Source organism: Rhipicephalus microplus, chromosome 4 (genome assembly GCF_043290135.1).
Source record: "Rhipicephalus microplus isolate Deutch F79 chromosome 4, USDA_Rmic, whole genome shotgun sequence".
Lineage (NCBI taxonomy): Eukaryota > Metazoa > Arthropoda > Arachnida > Ixodida > Ixodidae > Rhipicephalus > Rhipicephalus microplus.
In genome coordinates, this window is record NC_134703.1 from 106,843,373 (window position 1) to 106,849,372 (window position 6,000).

The window sequence follows — 6,000 nt, forward strand, 5'->3', positions numbered from 1 at the left end:
ACGTAGGAACGGGGAGGCCTAGCCTCACCGCCGCATCGTGGCTCTCTGAACAGCCGGTAGATGCGGTAGCAACTCCGAACTTCGTAAAGCAGAGTCCCAATCTTCTTCTGCGAGTCGCCTTGGGCCCCGTAACGAGGGGCAAATTACAAAAACCATTGCGAAAGAGAGAAAGAGAAAAAGAAGAAATAAAGGAGAAAGTTTTACGCGCCCTTCAAGTTGACCTAAATGGCTTTAACGGCGTGATGCACGACCTCCATGGCACACGCCTGCTGCTCTAGGGAGTCCCAACACAGCGGAGGGAGGTTTACACAAGGCGCACTTATCTCAAGGCTAGGGTTATGAGTAACTTCGTAGTGAAGGACTATACGAAAATTACGACCATGGTTCGCTGATTAACGTGCGCATAAATCTTATCGCACAAGCTTCTAGCACTTCGCCTGCGTCGAGATGCGGCCGCCGTGGCTTCGGTTCCATTTCTGCCATGTTAGTGCCCAAGTTTGCTGCTTAGTGGTGTCGTAAGATAGACAATGCAAAAGAATAAAGCTATACTAATGACACTGCACGGCAGCGAGTGAAGCCGATAAGCAAATCAGGGAAAGAGCCGTGGGTCGCTCTACATCAAATAATAGCGGCCATAAAAGAAAGCCTATTCCCGGAAGCGCCTCTTCTGAATTGAGCCGATATGCTTCCGGGTGCATCTCAATGACGCTACGACATGGCCGCTCTTTCAGAACGCTTGTTCCCGAAGGCAGTGCCTGTTTTATGCCTTACTCCCGTATAAATAAGGCTGCGGGATGAGACGCGTGGCCTGTGTAAATACCATGTCCCGCATTCAGCCAATCATTGCTCCAGCTTGGTAAATCTGTTTGCCTAGAACAGAAGTAGAAAGCAGCACATACAGAGATGACAGGTCGACCGTGAGTAGTTGCAGGTGGCACTGTCATGCAAGAATGCACTAACACACTTCTCGTGTGTACGCCGTCGGAAATGAACCACGGAATCGAGATTGACTGTGTTGACGTCGTGTTTGAATAGGCGCGCCGTTTCATTTCGCTCCCAGGCACATTCGCCGTCGTCAACAATTCTGTCTGCAGAAGTACACCCTTGCACTAAATAGCTTATGCCAATTGAGTAGACCAATGTGTCGACAAAGTTCACCTAGATTCGTAACTGTGTGCAGCCGGCGCCCATGATAACACCAGAGTACTTGTTAGTAAAGAGATGGAAGCCTGATTTAGTGGAAACGGGAAAACTAAAGTTGGGCTAAGAGAAAATTTCGGGACGAAAAGAGAGAGAAAATTGCGTAGTGCTCTAACGCCACTTCAATGTCAGTGCCCTTGCTTATCGTTCAATCCTTTTTTTTTCTTTTCTTGTGCTCCTTTTTTTTTGTCTCTCTCATCCTTCAACTTTCCTTTCCTTTTTTCCGCAGGCATAAGGTAGCTCACTAGATTGATGTCTGGTTAACTTCCCTGCCTTCTGTTCTCCTTCTTCGTTGCCGTGTTGCATCAGATTCGGCAGTCGGAATAAGGGAGTCTTCTCCTCTCCACTAACTAATTGTCCTTGCTTTGCGAATTCGCAGTTCGGAGTCTTCACCTATTCGCTCGCGAACTGCCTCAGCATCCCAAGCTCGCAGTTCAAATTTTTCAGCTGCCCGCTTTCGCTCCGCCTTCAGTTCGCGGGCTCACAATGCGGAGTCTTCAACGTGGCGTCGCCCATAGACAAGAAAACCTGGGTCTCAGGGTTGTGCCGCACCTATTAGATAAACACCCACTTTTTGTAGAACATCTGCATGTGTCCGCACACGGCACTTAATTGGCAGTTTGTTTAGTTTAGTTTTGTTTACACAGCTGCTGCATGCATTATGTCTAACAGCACCCATGCTGTTGCTCGCGATGCTCATTTGGGTGTGCATGTGTGCTAACTTTTCACCCCGCTTACTTTCCAGTTATGTTTAACTAGGAATTATGGACTCAACACGTCGGTGGAGATGGTCCAAGAAAAAATTGTCCAAGAAAGCCACCCTTTTGGCGACGGTGATTCCTAGAACGTTGATAAAATGAAACTTTGAAAATCAATTGTTTTGCCAGGCTCTTATAATGGCGAAAAGAAGTGAAACCGTCATAACACTGACGACAAGACTCTGAATCTTCGGCCCCGCCGCGGTGTTCTAGCGGCTAAGGTACTCGGCTGCTGACCTGCAGGTCGCGGGATCAAATACCGGCTGCGGCGGCGGCGTTTCCGATGGAGGTGGAAATTTTGTAGGCCCGTGTGCTCAGATTTGGGTGCACGTTAAAGAACCCCAGGTGGTCGAAATTTCCCGAGCCCTCCACTACGGCGTCTCTCATAATCATATGGTGGTTTTGGGACGTTAAACCCCACATATCAATCAATCAATCAATCTCTGAATCTTCGATCTGATAATAAATGCTAAATAAAAAAGAAACAGTACTTCTGCTTTAAAAAATGTGACAATATGAGAGAGAAGTGTTTATAAATCAAACAGCGAGAGAGAACTAATTTCTGCAAACGTGAGTTGGTAGAAACCAATGCAAAACCACCTCGGAGCAGGGTATACTCCCGCCTGAAGCTGGCTTTAAACTGGCCTTTTTGGTAAACTTGGTTGTTTGGTAGTGTGCACAACAGAAGACGATGAAAAACCACGACGAGAACAAGGGTATCAAAAGAACGAGGACCACAGGATGAGCGTTTCTTTTCTATGCTCCCCTTGTTTTCATCATGCTGTTTGATCCTCTGCTATAAGTATGAACCAAATAGCTTTCATTGAGTTGCTACGTATGCACAAGGGTGGGACGAAAAAAGTGCGTTTGCGTTCGCGTATGCTAACTTTATTTTTTCCGTTTTGTCAGGTAAGTTCTCTCCGAGTATGAGCTGCTGTTTGTTTTCTGACCCTACGGTTTCCGGTGATATAAGAGTGCGACGAAGAAAAACATGACTGCTTTATATTTGCTTCTGATGTCACTTCAGAGTAACTTAACATGCACATTAGTAAAATAAATGGCAAACGAATACGCATACTGTACTGAAAAGCAGCCCTCTCGGCGTGCTGATTCAATGGATGGGTGTATGGGTGGAAGAAGTTAATTAATGTTCATTAGGTCGCGCTATCGTCCTAGCCCGGAGTGGGCCGCTCTCACGTTGGGACCAAAAGACCGGGCTTTTCGGCCGCTTCACGGACCCGTGAAACTGCCCATAACTGTCCCCTCTAATGTCAGACTTCGTACAGCTGCGTCCCACCGTTCCCCAGTGTTTTAAGGGTGAATATTCTTAACGTCAATATTTGTCCGTTGGCTTTGTGCGTCGTAGCCGCCGTTGACAATGGCCATGATGATGATGATGACGAAGATGAACAAGCGCGTTCCAGCCCACACATTGTTTTTTTAATCATCACGGCACAGCACATGCAAGGTACCCACGATGCGTTATGAAGGTGACAATGAGGCTACTCTAGATGAATATGATGACGATGTGATCATGAACGACTGGCTTCTGCGGTAAGCAAGATCCACTACAGGCTGTGTCCAGTACCACAAACGAGTTATAAGAAAGGCAAAACGAAATCTAAAACTCAACACAACATATAAGTTATGACCAAATAAACATTCTATATAGTTCACACCACTTGGCACTCATTTACATGCGTGAGTGGTCAATGTCACGAATGATTTACGGTAATACCGAACAATCCCACTGCTTCGCCTGCTCATCATCATTCACTTCGTGGAAATGTCAAGATCTCTTTCTTGTTGCTGGGTTACGTGGGGTGATGCCAGAGCATATGAGTATAATTTCGCGAGTTCACTTTTGGCATTCAAAAGTGCTGTTGCGAAGGCTCGTTTATTGGCTGCATGCTAATTACGCGAATAACCATTTCGTTCCCTGGTACGCTTCCTCGAAAACATGCAGGCGATTTCGTTGCATTCAACTACAATCGCTTGGTTCGCAGTAATCTAATTCAAGAGAGATTAAACGGCTATAATTCAATAATATATCTGCCGTGGTGGTGTAGAAGTTAAGATGTTCGACTGCTGGCCCGAAAGTTGCGGGTCTGATCACAGCTGCACGGTCGTATTTTCATGAAGGTGAAATAATAGAGGGCCACGTACTACGTGATTTCTGTCCACGTTAAAGAACACAAGGTGGTTGAAATTTCCTAAACCCTCTACTACCACGTCCCTCATAATTATATCGTGTTTCCGGGGCATTAAACCCCAGATAATATTAGGTGATGAACATGCAATGCAGTACCTATTGTGTCACGCTACTGCCTTATGGGCTTGCAGGCCAGCGGCAGAATTATTGGAAAGTTCAGATACAAAATCGCGATCAATATTTTAAATACTTCGCAGCAGTTGGAGATCGCAGGGGTCTTTAACATCAACTGGTGTTTCTCTGTTTAGTGAGCTTTCTTGAAAGTACTCAATGAGCGCAACAATGCGTCACAGAGAGATAAAAAACTTTATTCTATTTATATGCAGGGAGTATGTGGGAGGTGGCCTGGTGTGAACCACTTCTCACAAACACTAGGTGGGCTCCCCATTGCAGAAGCCCATTGGCATCCAAAGCGACTCGGGCTCGGTTTACCAGGGCCTTCTGGCTCGAAAGGTAGGAGCAGCTGAGCCGGGCCGCCTCCCAGTTCTCCCGGGTGGCGTTCGGTTTTGGGGTGAGGCGAATGGTTGACTGGCATGCCCATATCATGTGGAAGATGTCCGAAGACTTCTCCGCACAGTGCGGGCATTTTCCTACACAGGCAGAAACGAGATATTTAAAAACTGCCGGGCACAGCAGCGTTTTGGTGTAAAGATGGAGGAGTAAACGCTCCTCTGCTTTTGTAAGGCTCTTACAGGGTTTAGGATAAATTTAATAGCCGAATCAATGGAAGTCAGTAATTTCTCGAAATGTTAAGGCCGGATTGGGTTCGAGATTCATTTCGGAAGGGTCTGAAGGCGTTACTCGGAGAGTGAGCGCGCGGGCGGTGGCTTCAGTCGTTTCATTGCCTTCGAGGCCTATGTGAGCTGGAGCCCATATGATCCTTCGGGACGCGGGGACCCCGACGTAACTGCTATTTTGTAATATGTGGTACGCCAGGTGGGGGACATACCCGCGTTGGATATTTCGGCAGGCCCCTCTCGAGTCTGTAATGATGACGGGCGAGTCTAGGTCTGTGGCAGCTAGTGCGATGGCGACTTCCTCCACTTATGTTCTTTGAATGTCTTTGAACGGTCTTTGAATGTGAGGCCATTCACCACGACATTTTGGTGGACGACCGCAGCCGTGTACCACCCCTCATAGTGAGGGCCGGAGGGGTCCACGTAAAATATACCGTGTTTGTTCCCATAGTGGCGAGCTAGTGCCTCCGCCCGCGCAAGGCGCCTGCCACTGTGGTCGTCAAGTGTCATGTAGGCCCGAAGAGGGTGCACATGCAGGGCGTATATCCAGACTTCTGGAATGCGTACGCGCTCCTCCGTCTCTTTTGGATGGTGGATATGTAGTCGGGCTGATAGGCGGCGACCCGACGGAGTCTTTGACAGTCTCGTGTATTGATTGGTCAAGTGTGCCTCCCAGAGCTCTGCAAAAGTGTTCACCATCCCCAGGCCCATAAGGTGCTGGTTGGACGTGGTTATTGGGAGATGGAGGGCACGCTTGTACATCTTCCTGAGAATCACCTCAAGGGCGTTCTCATCGAACTTGCGCAGGTGGAGGTAAGGAGCCCAGTAGAGGACTCGACTGGTTGCTTATGCATGCGCCAGCCGCAAGGCGTCTCTGCAACGTAACCCCGCGCGCTTGTTGCAAACCCGGCAGACCATATGACCCACCTGGTCACCCACTTTACGCAGTTTTGACAACGTTGTATTGACTCGGCGATGTTTGTGAATCGGCAGACCCAGTACTCTGATCTCATTGTGTTCTGGGATGGGTCCGCTTTGCAAAGACAGTTCAATTTTGGTAGCGCACTTTGGCGAAGAGCGCATGTGCACGAAT

General features: G+C 48.0%; 1 pseudogene; it reads right to left on the reverse strand.

Moving 5' to 3' along the window:
* LOC142814400 (uncharacterized) overlaps window positions 1-5,417 on the reverse strand; it is a 69,533-nt pseudogene extending 64,116 nt beyond the window's left edge.
* Window positions 5,418-6,000: the final 583 nt, after the last annotated feature.